The 17,858-nt window shown below is 46.2% G+C and overlaps 1 protein-coding gene across 6 annotated transcripts in view; it reads right to left on the reverse strand.

Annotated features, from left to right (window-relative positions):
• Positions 1–17,858, reverse strand: part of LOC106583506 (neurofascin) — a 161,214-nt gene that overhangs the window by 87,857 nt on the left and 55,499 nt on the right. The gene's annotated exons all lie outside the window — the stretch shown is intronic.

Consider the following 17,858-nt stretch of genomic DNA (forward strand, 5'->3'; position numbering starts at 1 on the left):
AAAAGGAAGCGATTCACAAACCTTCCATAACAAAGCCATCACCTACAGAGAAATGAACCTGGAGAAGAGTCCCCTAAGCAAGCTGGTCCTGGGGCTCAGTTCACAAACACAAACACACCCCACAGAGCCCCAGGGCAGCAACACAATTAGACCCAACCAAATCATGAGAAAATAAAAAGATAATTACTTGACACATTAGAAAGAATTCACAAAAAAACTGAGCAAACTAGAATGATATTTGGCCCTAAACATAGAGTACACAGTGGCAGAACACCTGACCACTGTAACAGACCCAAAATTAAGGAAAGCTTTTACTATGTACAGACTCAGTGAGCATAGCGTTGCTATTGAGTAAGGTCGCCGTAGGCAGACCTGGCTCTCAAGAGAAGACAGGCTATGTGCACACTGCCCACAAAATGAGGTGAAAACCCATATTTATTTATTTTCCCTTTCTTACTTTAACTATTTTCACATCGTTACAAGTACTCTTCTGGTTAACAACTAAATGAATGAATGAACGTATGAATGAATGAACGTATGAATGATGAATGAATGTATGAATGAATGAACGTATGAATGGTGAATGAATGTATGAATGAACGAACGTATGAATGTATGAATGAATGAACGAGCGTATGAATGGTGAATGAACGTATGAAGGAATGCATGAACGTATGAATGAACGTATGAATGAATGAATGAACGTATGAATGAACGGATGAAGGAATGAATGAACATATGAATGAATGTATGAACGAACGTATGAATGTATGAATGAATGAACGAGCGTATGAATGGTGAATGAACGTATGAAGGAATGCATTAACGTATGAATGAACGTATGAATGAATGCATGAACGTATGAATGAACGTATGAATGAATGAATGAACATATGCATGGTGAATGAACGTATGAATGAATGTATGAAGGAATGAATGAATGTATGAATGGTGAATGAACGTATGCATGAACGTATGAATGAATGAATGTACGAATGGTGAATGAGTGTATGAAGGAATGAATGAACGTATGAATGAACATATGAATGGTGAATGAACATGAACGTATGAATGAATGAACATATGAATTAACGTATGAATTAATGAATGAACATATAAATGATGAATGAACGTATCAATGAATGAAAATATGAATGAATGAATGTATGAATTCTGAATGAATGAACATATGAATGGTAAATGATTGAATGAATGATTGAACATATGAATGAATGAACATGAATATGCTGTGGCCTTTCTTTCTGCATCGTTATTTTATGAGCTTTCCTCATTGTCAGCGACTCCTGTGAATAGCTGATGCAAAATAACAGGCCTATTACTTACTCACAGCTTCTTACAGTAATCCGAACTGAGTTATGAAAACCAGGGAAATACACACACACACTCTCAATTGGCTTATGGGATCTCCAAAAATACAATAAAAAACATAAATTGTAACTTTGAGACATGTGAGCCTACATCTAAATTATATTAATAATGATAGTGACATCAACTAAGTTTGAGTGGTGGTTGAGCACAAAACCAGCTCGCGAACACACACACCCGAATAGATGTAGAAACAGAAGAGCTAGTACACGCACACACACACGCACACAGACACACACACACACACACACACACACACACACACACACACACACACACACACACACACACACACACACACACACACAGAACAAGAGAGAGAGAGAGCAACAAAGGACAAAGACAAAGTCATGCAAGAACATACACACTGGAGGGGACAACCCTGCATGCAAATAACGACAGCCACTCAGGACCTATCATCGCAAGACACAGACTGGTTTAGTCAACTCTACAACAGAAGAGGCCTACAACTATCTCTGTCTCGGTCTCTGTCTCGGTCTCTCTCTGTCTCGGTATGTTTCTTGGTCTCTCTCTCTGCCTCTCTCTTTCTCTCGGTCTCTGTCTCTCTCTAGGTCTCTGTCTCTCTTTCTCGGTCTCTCTCTCGGTCTCTCTCTTTCTCTAAGTCTCTCTCTGTCTCTCTCTGTCTCTGTCTCTCTCTGTCTCTGTCTCTCTCTGTCTCTCTCGGTCTCTGTCTCTCTCGGTCTCTGTCTCTCTCAGTCTCTGTCTCTCTCAGTCTCTGTCTCTCTCAGTCTCTGTCTCTCTCAGTCTCTGTCTCTCTCAGTCTCTGTCTCTCTTCAGTCTCTGTCTCTCTTTCAGTCTCTGTCTCTCTTTCAGTCTCTGTCTCTCTTTCAGTCTCTGTCTCTCTTTCAGTCTCTGTCTCTCTTTCAGTCTCTGTCTCTCTTTCAGTCTCTGTCTCTCTCTTTCTCTAGGTCTCTGTCTCTCTCAGTCTGTCTCTCTCGGTCTCTGTCTCTCTCTTTCTCTAGGTCTCTGTCTCTCTCTTTCTCTAGGTCTCTGTCTCTCTCTTTCTCTAGGTCTCTGTCTCTCTCTTTCTCTAGGTCTCTGTCTCTCTCTTTCTCTAGGTCTCTGTCTCTCTCTTTCTCTAGGTCTCTGTCTCTCTCTTTCTCTCGGTCTCTGTCTCTCTCTTTCTCTCGGCCGTCTCTCTCTTTCTCTCGGTCGCTGTCTCTCTCTCGGTCTCTGTCTCTCTCGGTCGCTGTCTCTCTCAGTCTCTGTCTCTCTCTTTCTCTCAGTCTCTGTCTCTCTCTTTCTCTCAGTCTCTGTCTCTCTCTTCTCAGTCTCTGTCTCTCTTTCTCAGTCTCTGTCTCTCTTTCTCAGTCTCTGTCTCTCTCGGTTTCCCTGTCTCTCACTCTCAGTCTCGGTCTCTCTGTCTCTCACTCTCAGTCTCTCTGTCTCTCACTCTCAGTCTCTCTGTCTCTCACTCTCAGTCTCTCTGTCTCTCACTCTCAGTCTCTCTGTCTCTCACTCTCAGTCTCTCAGTCTCTCTGTCTCTCACCCGTCTCAGTCTCTCTGTCTCTCACTCTCAGTCTCTCTGTCTCTCACTCTCAGTCTCTCTGTCTCTCGGTCTCTCTGTCTCTCGGTCTCTTTCTCGGTCTCTAGGTCTCTCTCTCGGTCTCTGTCTCTCTCTCGGTCTCTGTCTCTCTCTCGGTCTCTGTCTCTCTCTCGGTCTGTCTCTCTCTCGGTCTCTGTCTCTCTCTCGGTCTCTGTCTCTCTCTCGGTCTCTGTCTCTCTCTCGGTCTCTGTCTCTCTCTCGGTCTCTGTCTCTCTCTCGGTCTCTGTCTCTCTCTCGGTCTCTGTCTCTCTCTCGGTCTCTGTCTCTCTCTCGGTCTCTGTCTCTCTCTCGGTCTCTGTCTCTCTCTCGGTCTCTGTCTCTCTCTCGGTCTCTGTCTCTCTCTCGGTCTCTGTCTCTGTCTCGGTCTCTGTCTCTCTCTCGGTCTCTGTCTCTGTCTCGTCTTGTCTCTGTCTCTCTCTCGTCTCTCTCTCTCTGTCTCTCTTCTCTCGGTCTCTCTCTTTCTCTCGGTCTCTCTCTTTCTCTCGGTCTCTCTCTTTCTCTCGGTCTCTCTCTTTCTCTCGGTCTCTCTCTTTCTCTCGGTCTCTCTCTTTCTCTCGGTCTCTCTCTTTCTCTCGGTCGCTGTCTCTCTCTTTCTCTGTCTTTCTCTTTCTCTCAGTCTCTGTCTCTCTCTTTCTCAGTCTCTGTCTCTCTTTCTCAGTCTCTGTCTCTCTTTCTCAGTCTCTGTCTCTCTCGGTTTCCCTCTCTCTCTCTCTCACTCTCGGTCTCTCTGTCTCTCACTCTCAGTCTCTCTGTCTCTCACTCTCAGTCTCTCTGTCTCTCACTCTCAGTCTCTCTGTCTCTCACTCTCAGTCTCTCTGTCTCTCACTCTCAGTCTCTCTGTCTCTCACTCTCAGTCTCTCTGTCTCTCACTCTCAGTCTCTCTGTCTCTCACTCTCAGTCTCTCTGTCTCTCACTCTCAGTCTCTCTGTCTCTCACTCTCAGTCTCTGTCTCTCACTCTCAGTCTCTCTGTCTCTCACTCTCAGTCTCTCTGTCTCTCACTCTCAGTCTCTCTGTCTCTCACTCTCAGTCTCTCTGTCTCTCACTCTCAGTCTCTCTGTCTCTCACTCTCAGTCTCTCTCTGTCTCTCACTCTCAGTCTCTCTCGGTCTCTAGGTCTCTCTCTCGGTCTCTAGGTCTCTCTCTCGGTCTCTAGGTCTCTCTCTCGGTCTCTAGGTCTCTCTCTCGGTCTCTGTCTCTCTCTCGGTCTCTGTCTCTCTCTCGGTCTCTGTCTCTCTCTCTGTCTCTGTCTCTCGGTCTCTGTCTCTCTCTCGGTCTCTCTCTCGGTCTCTCTCTCGGTCTCTCTCTCGGTCTCTCTCTCGGTCTCTCTCTCGGTCTCTCGGTCTCTGTCTCTCTCTCGGTCTCTGTCTCTCTCTCGGTCTCTGTCTCTCTCTCGGTCTCTGTCTCTCTCTCGGTCTCTGTCTCTCTCTCGGTCTCTGTCTCTCTCTCGGTCTCTGTCTCTCTCTCGGTCTCTGTCTCTCTCTCGGTCTCTGTCTCTCTCTCGGTCTCTGTCTCTCTCTCGGTCTCTGTCTCTCTCTCGGTCTCTGTCTCTCTCTCTCGGTCTCTGTCTCTCTCTCTCGGTCTCTGTCTCTCTCTCTCCGTCTCTGTCTCTCTCTCTCCGTCTCTGTCTCTCTCTCTCCGTCTCTGTCTCTCTCTCTCCGTCTCTGTCTCTCTCTCTCCGTCTCTGTCTCTCTCTCGGTCTCTCGTCTCTCGACTCTCTCTCGGTCCGACTCTCTCTCGGTCCGACTCTCTCTCGGTCCGACTCTCTCTCGGTCCGACTCTCTCTCGGTCCGACTCTCTCTCGGTCCGACTCTCTCTCGGTCCGACTGTCTCTCGGTCCGACTCTCTCTCGGTCCGACTCTCTCTCGGTCCGACTCTCTCTCGGTCCGACTCTCTCTCGGTCCCGACTCTCTCTCGGTCCCCGACTCTCTCTCGGTCCCCGACTCTCTCTCGGTCTCCGACTCTCTCTCGGTCTCTGACTCTCTCTCGGTCTCTGACTCTCTCTCGGTCTCTGACTCTCTCTCGGTCTCGGTCTCTCTCTCGGTCTCTCTCTTTCTCTCAGTCTCTGTCTCTCTCTTTCTCAGTCTCTGTCTCTCTCGGTCTCTCTCTCGGTCTCCCTCTCTCTCTCTCTCACTCTCGGTCTCTCTGTCTCTAGGTCTCTCTCTCTCTCGGTCTCTCTGTCGGTCTCGGTCTTTCTCTCTCTGTCTCTGTCTCTGTCTCTCTGTCTCTCTCTCGGTCTCTGTCTCTCTCTCGGTCTCTGTATCTCGGTCTCTGTCTCTCGGTCTCTGTCTCTCGGACTCGTCTCTCGGTCTCGGTCTCTGACTCTCTCTCGGTCTCGGTCTCTGACTCTCTCTCGGTCTCTGACTCTCTCGGTCTCTGACTCTCTCGGTCTCTGACTCTCTCGGTCTCTGACTCTCTCGGTCTCTGACTCTCTCTCAGTCTCTGACTCTCTCTCGGTCTCTGACTCTCTCTCGGTCTCTGACTCTCTCTCGGTCTCTCTCTCGGTCTCTGACTCTCTCTCGGTCTCTCTCTCGGTCTCTGACTCTCTCTCGGTCTCTGTCTCTCTCTCGGTCTCTCTCTTTCTCTCGGTCTCTCTCTTTCTCTCGGTCTCTCTTTCTCTCAGTCTCTGTCTCTCTCTCAGTCTATCCCTGTCTGAAATGTAAAAACAGCAAACCAGCTCATTATCACATCTAGGTCTCACTTCCCCCTCCCCTCCAATCTTCTCCTCTCTTCCTCCCCCCAATCCCACCTCACCCAACAGAAAGAGCCCTGGTCAATAAGGTTCCTTAGCAACAGCCCCACCAGGGGGAGGCTACCCCCAGCAGAGTGAGGCTGGAGATGTGTTTCCCAATATCAAGCCCCTGCATCTCAGACACGTACACGTACGCCCATAACAGAGGGAAAGAGAAAGATTCACTGTGTGTATACAGTATGTGTGTGTGTGTGTGTATCTGGGTGTGTCCTCCCGTGTATACACTACCGTTCAAAAGTTTGGGTCACTTAGAAATGGCCTTGTTTTTGAAAGAAAAGTTTGCACTGTTCTGTGAAGGGAGTAGTACACAGCGTTGTACGAGATCTTCAGTTTCTTGCCAATTTCTCGCATGGAATAGCCTTCATTTCTCAGAACAAGAATAGACTGATGAGTTTCAGAAGAAAGTTATTTGTTTCTGGACATTTTGAGCCTGTAATCGAACCCACAAATGCTGATGCTCCAGATACTCAGCTAGTCTAAAGAAGGCCAGTTTTATTGCTTCTTTAATCAGAACAACAGTTTTCAGCTGTGCTAACATAATTGCAAAAGGGTTTTCTAATGATTAGCCTTTTAAAATTATAAACTTGGATTAGCTAACACAACGTGCCATTGGAACATAGGAGTGATGGTTGCTGAAAATGGGCCTCTGTAGATATGTAGATATTCAATTCAAAATCAGCCGTTTCCAGCTACAATAATCATTTACAACATTAACAATATCTACACTGTATTTCTGATCAATTTGATGTTATTTTAATGGACAAAAATGTGCTTTTCTTTCAAAAACAAGGACATTTTTAAGTGACCCCAAACTTTTGAACGGTAGTGTATGTGTGTTTATAATGTGTCCTTAACCAGCACAGCTTCACAGAAAGCCTCACAGAAGCTTTTTCCAGGGGGCATGGTTTATATGTATGGCCTGGGCAAACCTGAGAGGCGTGTGTGTGTGTGTGTGTGTGTGTGTGTGTGTGTGTGTGTGTGTGTGTTTGCTTGGTACTGAGAAAACATCACCTGCTCCTCATAGAGAGAAGGTACACTAAACAAAGATGGCCTCCAGTCATGTTTGGTTGCCAGGGTTACAACTAAGGAAAGATCCAACAAGTAGCAAATCCTTTCCTTTGTTTCCCAGACAGACTAAATGCACTGCCTGAAACATTCAATATCTTTTACTGTTGCTAAACAGACTAAAAACCAGGCAGAGATAACATTGATGATTGTGTTCATTAACAAAAAAGAAGACAGTGATATACAGTACAGTAGAGATCTACAGTAGTGCTCCCTAGTGTGTTGAGTCATTATATTGAATGAATGAACACACACAGAAGCATTGCCTTGCAAAGTGCAATTTTCCTTTTTTGATTAACACAATTATAATTTAGTTGAATCTCCATCACCTGCTCAAAGCCAACTGAATGAGGTGTATGTTCTATATCCTTTACTTAGAGTGATTATTAAGGAGGATAATGATCATTTAGGCTATGCCCACACAGTGTTTATGTGAGTGTTCTCTGTGATGAATGATGAGGTCAACAATAGGCCAGACATGAATATGTAACAAACCTCCCTCTGATGCTTCTGCTCCATTTGGAGGGACCATACAGTACGTAACACAGACACTTGGAGGGACCATAGAGTACGTAACACAGACACTTGGAGGGACCATACAGTACGTAATACAGACACTTGGAGGGACCATACAGTACGTAACACAGACACTTGGAGGGACCATACAGTACGTAACACAGACACTTGGAGGGACCATACAGTACGTAACACAGACACTTGGAGGGACCATACAGTACGTAACACAGACACTTGGAGGGACCATACAGTAAGTAACACAGACACTTGGAGGGACCATAGAGTACGTAACACAGACACTTGGAGGGACCATACAGTACGTAACTCAAACACTTGGAGGGACCATACAGTACGTAACACAAACACTTGGAGGGACCATAGAGTACGTAACATAGACACTTGGAGGGACCATACAGTACGTAACACAAACACTTGGAGGGACCATAGAGTACGTAACCCAAACACTTGGAGGGACCATACAGTACGTGACACAGACACTTGGATGGACCATACAGTACGTAACACAGACACTTGGAGGGACCATACAGTACGTAACACAGACACTTGGAGGGACCATAGAGTACGTAACACAGACACTTGGAGGGACCATAGAGTACGTAACACAGACACTTGGAGGGACCATACAGTACGTAACACAGACACTTGGAGGGACCATACAGTACGTAACACAGACACTTGGAGGGACCATCATCAAACCTCCTCCTAACCCCCCTCCTCAAAACTCCTCTTATCCCCTAACCCCTCTCATCACACCTCCCCCTAATCCCCTTCATCAAACCTCACCCTAATCTCCCTCATCAAACCTCCTCCTATCCCCTAACCCCCCTCATCAACCTCCTCCTATCCCCTAACCCCCCTCATCAAACCTCCGAACCCCCCTCATCAAACCTCCCCCTAACCCCCCTCGTGAAGCCTCCTCCTATCCCCTAACCCCCCTCATCACATCTCCCCCTAACCCCCCTCATCAAACCTCGCCCTAATCTCCCTCATCAAACCTCCTACTATCCCCTAACCCCCCTCATCAACCTCCTCCTATCCCCTAACCCCCCTCATCAAACCTCCTCCTAACCCCTAATCCCCCTCATCAAACCTCCTCCTAACCCCTAATCCCCCTAATCAAACCTCCTCCTAACCCCCCTCATCAAAACTCCTCCTATCCCCTAACCCCCTCTCTTCAAACCTCCCCCTAACCCCCAACCCCCCTCATCAAACCTCCTAACCCCCCTCATCAAACCTCCCCCTAACCCCCCTCATGAAGCCTCCTCCTATCCCTTAACCCCCCTCATCACATCTCCCCCTAACCCCCCTCATCAAACCTCGCCCTAATCTCCCTCATCAAACCTCCTACTATCCCCTAACCCCCCTCATCAACCTCCTCCTATCCCCTACCCCCCTCATCAAACCTCCTCCTAACCCCTAATCCCCCTCATCAAACCTCCTCCTAACCCCTAATCCCACTAATCAAACCTCCTCCTAACCCCTAATCAAACCTCCTCCTAACCCCCCTCATCAAACCTCCTCCTAACCCCCTCATCAAACCTCCTCCTATCCCCTAACCCCCCTCTTCAAACCTCCCCCTAACCCCCAACCCCCCTCATCAAACCTCCCCCTAACCCCCCTCATGAAGCCTCCTCCTATCCCTTAACCCCCCTCATCACATCTCCCCCTAACCCCCCTCATCAAACCTCGCCCTAATCTCCCTCATCAAACCTCCTACTATCCCCTAACCCCCCTCATCAACCTCCTCCTATCCCCTAACCCCCCTCATCAAACCACCTCCTAACCCCTAATCCCCCTCATCAAACCTCCTCCTAACCCCTAATCCCCCTCATCAAACCTCCTCCCCTAACCCCCTCAACCCCTCCTCCCCCCTCATCAAACCCCCCTCCCCTACCCCCTCACCTCCCCCTAACCCCCCCCCCTCATCAACCCCTCCCCTCCTCACCTCCCCCTAACCCCCCTCATCAAGACCACCTCCCCTAACCCCCCCTCACACCCCCTCCCCCCTCATCAAACCTCGCCCCTCCCCTCAACCCCTACACCCCTCCCCCTCATCAACACCTCCTAACCCCTAATCCCCCTAATCAAACCTCCTCCTAACCCCCCCCCTCATCAAACCTCCTCCTAACCCCTAATCCCCCTCATCAAACCTCCCCCTAACCCCCAACCCCCCTCATCAAACCTCCTAACCCCATCTCATCAAACCTCCCCCTAACCCCCCTCATGAAGCCTCCTCCTATCCCCTAACCCCCCTCATCACATCTCCCCCTAACCCCCCTCATCAAACCTCGCCCTAATCTCCCTCATCAAACCTCCTACTATCCCCTAACCCCCCTCATCAACCTCCTCCTATCCCCTACCCCCCCTCATCAAACCTCCTCCTAACCCCTAATCCCCCTCATCAAACCTCCTCCTAACCCCTAATCCCCCTAATCAAACCTCCTCCTAACCCCTAATCCCCCTAATCAAACCTCCTCCTAACCCCCCTCATCAAACCTCCTCCTAACCCCCTCATCAAACCTCCTCCTATCCCCTAACCCCCCTCTTCAAACCTCCCCCTAACCCCCAACCCCATCTCATCAAACCTCCCCCTAACCCCCCTCATGAAGCCTCCTCCTATCCCCTAACCCCCCTCATCAGACCTCCTCCTAACCCCCCTCATCAAACCTCCCCCTAACCCCCCTCATCAAACCTCCCCCTAACCCCCCTCATCAAACCGACTGTGCCATTGAGCGGAAGGGGAAAAAAAGCACACTGGGTGATATAAGATGAGATCAAATTAACTTTATTGTCCCTGAACGATAACTTCATCTTGGACAAATGACATTAGAATGTATGGGTCTGAAGAGTTAACCCGCCATCAAACCTCCTCCTAGCCCCCCCATCAAACCTCCTCCTAGCCCCCTCATCAAACCTCCTCCTAACCCCCCTCATCAAACCTCCTCCTATCCCCTAACCCCCCTCATCACATCTCCCTCTAACCCCCCTCATCAAACCTCGCCCTAATCTCCCTCATCAAACCTATCCCCTATCCCCCTCATCAAACCTCCTCCTAACCCCTAAATCAAACCTCCTAACCCCCCCAGCAAATCTCCTCCTAGCGCCCCTCATCAAACCTCCTCCTAACCCCCCTCATGAAGCCTCCTCCTATCCCCTAACCCCCCTCATCACATCTCCCCCTAACCCCCCTCATCAAACCTCACCCTAATCTCCCTCATCAAACCTCCTACTATCCCCTAACCCCCCTCATCAACCTCCTCCTATCCCCTAACCCCCCTCATCAAACCTCCTCCTATCCCCTAACCCCCCTCATCAAACCTCCTCCTAACCCCTAATCCCCCTCATCAAACCTCCTCCTAACCCCCCTCATCAAACCTCCTCCTAACCCCCTCATCAAACCTCCTCCTAACCCCCCTCATCAAACCTCCTCCTAACCCCCCTCATCAAACCTCCTCCTAACCCCCCTCATCAAACCTCCTCCTAACCCCCCTCATCAAACCTCCTCCTAACCCCCCTCATCAAACCTCCTCCTAACCCCCCTCATCAAACCTCCTCCTAACCCCCCTCATCAAACCTCCTATCTCCTAACCCCCTCATCAAATCTCCCCCTAACCCCCCTCATCAAACCGACTGTGCCATTAAGCGGAAGGGGAAAAAAAGCACACTGGGTGATATAAGATGAGATCAAATTAACTTTATTGTCCCCGAACGGTAACTTCATCTTGGACAAATGACATTAGAATGTATGGGTCTGAAGAGTTGTTGATATATAACATGGTCTATGATGCAGTAACATCTCAAACTGATGTAAACTCATTACTAGACATTCTGACTGTAGCTTTTTCATGGAAATTCACACGATGTAAGGCCTGCTGTCGTTGAGTAAATGATCAAATGTTTAATGATGCTAAAATAAAATACAGTATCTGTGTACATAAATAAAAACCTTGTACTTATATTAAATCCATAACTTGTATTCCAAAATATATTTTTCTCTCAGACTATGAAAGGCTATGTTTGCTTTAGTCCAACTGCTAAAGACATCAGTATAAGCATTATTCCCAGCATTATTTCCAAAGTTATTCCCAAAGTTATTCCTTATATGCAGGCTTATCCGACCCTGCCACGTCCACAGCTCCAGAGACACAGCCAAATCATCAACAAGATCTCATAGTTTCCCTTTGAAATTCGATGTATTATGGATGAACGTCTATTTGCGATGTATTAATTCTGCGTGGTTACAGGATTCATTCTGCGTGGTGACAGGGTTCATTCTGCGTGGTGACAGGGTTCATTCTGCGTGGTGACAGGGTTCATTCTGCGTGGTGACAGGGTTCATTCTGCGTGGTGACAGGGTTCATTCTGCGTGGTTACAGGGTTCATTCTGCGTGGTTACAGGGTTCATTCTGCGTGGTTACAGGGTTCATTCTGCGTGGTTACAGGGTTCATTCTGCGTGGTTACAGGGTTCATTCTGCGTGGTTACAGGGTTCATTCTGCGTGGTTACAGGGTTAAAACAGAAACAACTCAAAAGGTTAAGGTTAGGGCTATAGCTTAAAACAAAATATTGGCATATATCGATGTTCTCAGGACCCTTTCAAATGTCTGAAATCGCCATCTATTTTTAGTGAGCAGCAGAAAAATCCTAGAAGTACAGTGTGTGTTCAAGCATGCGTATGTGTCTATGTGTGTGTGTACGGGTGTGTGTGTCTGTGTGGGCGTTGGTGTCTATGTGTGTACGCATGTGTGTGTCTGTGCGTATGTGGGCGTTGGTGTCTATGTGTGTACGCATGTGTGTGTCTGTGCGTATGTGTCTATGTGGGCGTTGGTGTCTATGTGTGTACGCATGTGTGTGTCTGTGCGTATGTGTCTATGTGGGCGTTGGTGTCTATGTGTGTACGCATGTGTGTGTCTGTGCGTATGTGTCTATGTGGGCGTTGGTGTCTATGTGTGTACGCATGTGTGTGTCTGTGCGTATGTGTCTATGTGGGCGTTGGTGTCTATGTGTGTACGCATGTGTGTGTCTGTGCGTATGTGTCTATGTGGGCGTTGGTGTCTATGTGTGTACGCATGTGCGTGTCTGTGCGTATGTGTCTATGTGGGCGTTGGTGTCTATGTGTGTACGCATGTGCGTGTCTGTGCGTATGTGTCTATGTGGGCGTTGGTGTCTATGTGTGTACGCATGTGCGTGTCTGTGCGTATGTGTCTATGTGGGCGTTGGTGTCTATGTGTGTACGCATGTGTGTGTCTGTGCGTATGTGTCTATGTGGGCGTTGGTGTCCATGTGTGTACGCATGTGTGTGTCTGTGCGTATGTGTCTATGTGGGCGTTGGTGTCTATGTGTGTACGCATGTGTGTGTCTGTGCGTATGTGTCTATGTGGGCGTTGGTGTCTATGTGTGTACGCATGTGTGTGTCTGTGCGTATGTGTCTATGTGGGCGTTGGTGTCCATGTGTGTACGCATGTGTGTGTCTGTGCGTATGTGTCTATGTGGGCGTTGGTGTCTATGTGTGTACGCATGTGTGTGTCTGTGCGTATGTGTCTATGTGGGCGTTGGTGTCTATGTGTGTGTGTGTACGGGTGTGTGTGTCTTCTGAAGCCTGAGTGGGGGCTGATACAGTTAGTCAGTGGGACGGCAGGGGATAATATATGTGCATGCTGATGAGCTGGTCTTTCTTAATACCAACTGTCTTTTTAGTTTAAATATCACCTTAAGACTTCAGTCTTCCCTCAGCCAATCCTAACAGACAGGCGTGGTTCCTCTCAGACATGTGGTTCCTCTCGGAATATGCCAGAGCTAAGGATGATGTTAAAGAGTTTAAGTATAACCAATTGGAATTTGTTGTCTGTATATTTTATCATTTCATTGAGGATACCATCAACACCACAGGCCTTTTTGGGTTGGTGAGTTTTTATTTTGTCCTGTAGTTCATTCAATGTAATTGGAGAATCCAGTGAATTCTGGTAGTCTTTAATTGTTGATTCTAAGATTTGTATTTGATCATGTATCTGTTTTTCCAGTTTGTTCATTGTTATAAAGCCAAAAATATTTGGAGAAGTGGTTTACCCATACATCTCAATTTTTGATGGATAACTCTTTGTGTTGTTGTTTGTTTAGTGTGCTCCAGTTTTCCCAGAAGTGGTTAGATTCTATGGATTCTTCAATTACATTTAGCTTGGGCCTTCCCTGTGGCTCAGTTGTTAGAGCATGGTGTTTGCAACGCCAGCATGGTGTGTGCAACGCCAGGGTTGTGGGTTCGATTCCCACGGGGGGCCAGTACAAAAAAAATTCATGAAATGTATGCATTCACTACTGTAAGTCGCTCTGGATAAGAGTGTCTGCTAAATGACTAAAATGTAAATGTAGTTGATTTCTGACGTGCTGTTCATTCTTTTTTTTACAGTAGGCTATGCTACAGAGTGGAAATGTTTGATAGTGTGTCTTACAGTAGCAGCCATTTCTTAGGGGGCTTTGAGTACATATAACACACACATAATGACAACCCACACAGGAATCACACACACTGAGATGGAGTAATATAGGTTAAGCGCCTGGCTCACGGGCACAACATCTGCATCCCCACCTGGGACCAAAAGACTGACTTCCTGCTCTCCTCCCTCCACCCCTCTCCTTTCTTCCTCTACTCATCAATTCCCTTCTCCTCTCATCTTTTCTATTATTGTGGGTTATGTTTCTTTCTCAGAGTGTTGCCATGCAATGAGGGTTACCTTCCTGTGTTCCCCTGTGACACACAGAACAGTTCTCTAGAAGAGTCTAGAACATTCCCTGCTGAACACTAAAGTCAGAAGGTGATGTCCAGTTAAAGCTCTAACATGTGGGCTACAACATTGGCTTGTCTCTGACTGGCCTTTTTGCTGTATATGGTGTTTTTTATTCTGCTGATTGGTTTATCTGACAACACACACATACACACAGCGACCAGCGTGCTGAGACCAAAACGCTTAGCAGGCATTGTGACACCACACACATGGTGAAAATATTAACTTTACATGACAGAGGAGGAAAGGCATCAGAGACAAATCTCTGTTACATAAAACACTGGGCTTAGAATGGCAGGGATGGAGGGATGGAGACCGAGAGAAGGAGGGAAACAAGGGGAGGGAGATACGACGAGAGAAAGGGATGGAGAGAGAAGGATAGAGAGGGGGAACGATACATGGAGATCGGAGGATGAGAGAATAAAGTGTTAGAGGAAGCAAAATATGCCTACAATATTCTGCTGCCTTACAATACATCATAACACTGTCTTCTGCTGCCTTACAATACATCATATCATTGTGTCTTCTGCTGCCTTAAAATGCATCACTGTGTCTTCTGCTGCCTTACAGTACATCATAACACTGTGTCTTCTGCTGCCTTACAATGCATCACATCACTGTGTCTTCTGCTGCCTTACAATACATCACTGTCTTCTGCTGCCTTACAATACATCATAACACTGTGTCTTCTGCTGCCTTACAATACATCATATCATTATGTCTTCTGCTGCCTTACAATGCATCATAACACTGTGTCTTCTGCTGCCTTACAATACATCATAACACTGTGACAGATTGACTATGAGTCCCAATCTACTACCTCAGTACACACTATGCATCCTGGCCTGACATATACAGTCTCTTTCCCCTGTCTATCTGAGAGAACATGTCCAGTCCTATAGTGAGAATATTTTCTGATCTGCCCACAAGAGTAGTCGAGAAGGGGGATGGAGAGGGAGGTGAGGAGATGAGAGGAAGGGGGATGGTAAGGTTGATTTGAAGGCTCCAATATTAACAGTGAAAGGCCATCTGTATGCATTTGGCCTCTCCTCTGTCCACTCCTCTGTCATATCACACACACTTTCTAAGAAGCCCTGTGTAACAGTCCTTTATTGTTGTTGTAATGAATTTTTACAGTTGTTTTTTTCTATCATATTTTAAATAACTTGCATAAAATACACTTTATGATACTGTCATGAAGCATTATGACCATCCTGTGTCACTTTACTTGAACTAAGAAAATACACTTTATGACACTGTCAAAAAGCATTATGACTATCATAATCATATAACGGTGACTAACCCCATTCCGTACAAATTTGCGCAACTGCGACATTCAAACGAGGCTGCAATGAAAACTAATGGGACTGAAGCGACTGTGTTGACATCAACATCTGGGGTGTGAACTTTCTATTCAAGCGTTGATTGACATGGCAATGGTCCAATAGTATTGGAGAAAAGTTGAAAAAACGGACCCCTCCGACGCTGTACGTTAAATTGTGACGTGTCATGATGTAACATACATCATGCATAAAGCAACTCATTCTGTGTCTTACAGCCTCTCTCCACCAGGTGTAGAGCTTCTGTCGCTGTTTAAAAATAAGAAAGGGACAGGGTAAGGGACAGGGACAGGGACAGGGTAAGGGGGGATACTTAGTCATTTTTTGCATCATCAGTGCAAGCCATCATGACTCTCAAAAGCCACAACAGCTGCTGTTAACTTCAGCGTCGCCCTAAAAACCCGATTTAAACTCAACACAAACCTTCAAATAGGTATGTAATGACACATTATATAAAAACTCTTTATAGTGTTTTATTTACATTTTAGAGGTGATAAGGTGATAAGTTGGACAGACCGGGTGAAAAAAGCCGTTTGGGCCTCTGTACGCCTTTGAAGATATTGCATATAAAATCTGCCGTTTCCAGCTACAATAGTCATTTACAACATTAAGAATGTCTACACTGTATTTCTGATCAATTTGAGGTTATTTTAATGGACAAAAAATGTGCTTCTTTCAAAAACAAGGACATTTCTAAGTGACCCCAAACTTTTGAACTGTAGTCTCTCTCCCTTTCACTATGACGCAATAGGTTTTGCTTCCGCACCCATCATTTTTAAAAAAGACCCGACGGAGCTCATTGCCTTCTTGAATCATGCAGAGATGGGCATCATAAAGGGCTCGTCATTGGTTTTGTTGGAAAGGGGAGAAATTGTGCATTAATGGTTTTGATATTACAATTGATCTGGAAGTATTACGTTTTTTGGGCTCTAAAATAAGATCAATTGTACGGAATTGTATGGTAGATGTACATTTTTCGTGGGTAGCTACCAATTCTTTGTGGCTTGCTAGCTAGCTTGTTAACCCTATTGACTTACTATGGACTTACGGTACCCATTCACTGAACCGTCTCCAGCCAGAACAATAATGGCAATAGAGACGAAACAAGATATACACAAAGCAACCATTTTACTTCATAACTATCAGCTGGATTTATGTGAATCATAATAATGGAGCTAGTCAACTAGTATAGCAGGCAAAAATGACCTAATATTAACTAATATTATGCAAGATAGAAGACAAATCATTATGGCTAGCAAGCTAAATATTATTCATGGCTATCTGGCTAGCTAACAGTACTAGTAGCTAGCCAGTTACCCCTATTGACTTATTATGGGTAAACATGCCAAAATTAACACAATGTATTTATTAACATATCAAGATAAAATGTTGTAGTCAGGCAACGTATAAGAAGTGAATAGACAACATTCCATTCCGAAGTCAGAGCGCTCATGTTGTGTAATTTTGTAAGTAATTGCTTCATATTTTGTGCCATATTTTCCATTGAAGCTTGCATCGATGCATGCTTCAAAAAATGTACAAATGGAGTACGCATTCAAAAAGTGCCCTCCATGCTCCGTTTCGCATACTTATATTTGGACTCATACTCTGACCCTCCCGTGCTCCAATTTGCGAGCTCAGCGCACGGTAGTATGCATTTTGAGAAACACCCTAGGATTTTGAATGGGAATCAATTGTTTGGTCCCCACAAAGATAGTAAAACAAACGTGTGTGTGTGTCTGACTGACTAATGGTCAGATAAGGTGTTCTAACACAAAGAACTCCCATTTTTCTGACAGCATCTCAAAGCTGGAACACCGCTGACAACACAGAACCCACACACACACAAACACACACACTTGCATCAATACTGACAGCAGCATGAACAGGTTACCAAACACACTGGGAGAGACAAGAATCCATCAGCAGGTAAATGCGCTTACACGCACGCACACTCACACGCACACACACACACACACGCACACACTCACAGGCACACACACATGGGAGAGTCATGACAATGGCATCACCAGGCATCAACAGAGAGGCAGAAGGAGTAGCCATTGTAACCATACACAGTACACACCAATACAGCAGACACTCAGTACAGACAGACAGAGTATGAATGATAAAGGGGCAATCTGCAGCTGCTACATCCATTTTTTACTTATAAATGAATGATATATACCAAATAATTATTAAAGAATATAACTTATAAATGCCTATTGAGCTTAGTTCAACAGTCAAACCCCATCAGAACACAAAATATAAGCTTGTTCTATTCTAATGTTTGTAAACATTGTACATTTAAACACTGTATAGCTTCAAAACGCTTAAAACTATCATTTTGATATCTTGGATGGTTAGTCCTTGCATCCATAGCTCTGTCTATCAATTTGAGAGTGGTTACATTTCTCTAGGCTCACCCCTCAGCT

Source organism: Salmo salar, chromosome 22 (assembly GCF_965601325.2).
Source record: "Salmo salar chromosome 22, fSalSal1, whole genome shotgun sequence".
In the NCBI taxonomy this organism is placed as follows: Eukaryota; Metazoa; Chordata; class Actinopteri; order Salmoniformes; family Salmonidae; genus Salmo; species Salmo salar.